Raw genomic sequence first — 1,775 nt, forward strand, 5'->3', positions numbered from 1 at the left:
TTCACATCCTTTTCCATAATCTAAACAATAAATTCAACCACTGAATTGGTTTCTTTATTACATCAATTTAATTGGGAGGGAATATCAGCATGAATAATTACAGGACACGGAGATGCTGCTGGTGCGTCAGCGTGTGTTTATTATGTGTGTGATGCGCCCCCTTCAGGTGAACACTCCGAAAACAGGGAAATGCTAATCCATTGTCCATATTTCTCTGTACAAGGAATATCAATAATCATCAACAAAAATCCAGTTCCTGTTTCAATGTCAATATTTTTCTTTTCTCTTCCTTTTTTTATTTATTATTTGTAACACCACAGTCACAAGACTAAATGCACCCAAACCAACACAATAACAAAAAAAACAAACCTCAGCAAACACACGTTTTGAACAAGTGCATCACTAACAAACTTTATAATCTGAAATACACAAACAGAACAGAATACATGGCCACTGTTATCCGCATTAAAACCCTTATAAATACCCATATACACAGGAAAAAAGGGTAATAGCTATAGTAGTAGTGGTGGTAGTTCATAAATTTAATGTTGTGTGTGTGTGTGTGTGTGTGTGTGTGTGTGTGTGTGTGTGTGTGTGTGTGTGTGTGTGTGTTTAAAATCGCATTGTACACTGTTTCATATTATATTTCTATATTGTGTCTGTATCTACACCAAATAATAGCATACCTTTTTAATTTTTTATTAAAACATTTCTTTAAATAAAGATTGAGGTGCAATTTAAATTAGAAAAATCTGAAGAATCTTTAAAAAATAATGTTTTGTATTGATAAAATATTGAGGCATTAAAGTGTTTGTCCTCTTCTTGTCCATTAGATGGCGGCAGAGCAAAAGAAAAGATTATCAGCTGTAGAAACGATAGAAATGTAGACAGATGATTTCTTTGCGCATGCATACGCGCGCGAACACACACAATTTCCCGAAACCCAGTACCAAATAAAATCACAATAAATACAAAATAAAAACAATTGAATTACTTATAATTATTGGATTGAAGTGAAACATGGTGCTTTGGGATAAAATAATCTGTCCACCTTCTTCATCTCTTCTAAATCTCATCTCCTGCTCGACCCTGATCGTGTCCTGATTGCAGAAATCTCAACACTGAAGCTTTCTGTCTTTAATTACTTCATTCCCCCAAAAGGCAAATCACACCCGAGTAAAGACATGGTGCTGATCAGGCAGGAGGGAGCTGATCGCACCTCCTAATTATACCCCGATGCCAATTCCTGTTCAGAGTTTAACACACACACACACACACACACACACACACACACACACACACACACACACACACACACACACACACACACACAGTCTACGGTGTAAAATACATCATAATACATAAATCTTCCATGAAATCAGTCAACTGATGAATTTTGGTGCTCAAGTGATCAATAGTTTGTAATGAAGTGTCTCCTGAAACACAACATCTACATGGAATATTGTTTATATTTCGGTGGTATTTTTTTTTTTCTGCCAAAAAATGAAACCGTGGAGAAAGTGAACATTTATTTAAATCTCTAGTTATTTCCAATAACTCATTGATATTCTGAAGACAAGAAAATGTACGTTTTTTTTTTTTAGTTTGTCTTTTCAGATTTTTTAATTTTATTCTAAAAAAAGAAATAACTACGTTTGATTCTTTTTTAAAGCACACGCGCTCCTTTTACACCACAGCAATTTGTTAACAATTACAATATTTTATTGATAAAAACAGGACACATCATACTTTTAATCCCATTATAGTTACACTTA

The sequence above is a fragment of the Silurus aristotelis genome, assembly GCF_946808225.1.
Source record: "Silurus aristotelis genome assembly, chromosome: 7".
Lineage (NCBI taxonomy): Eukaryota > Metazoa > Chordata > Actinopteri > Siluriformes > Siluridae > Silurus > Silurus aristotelis.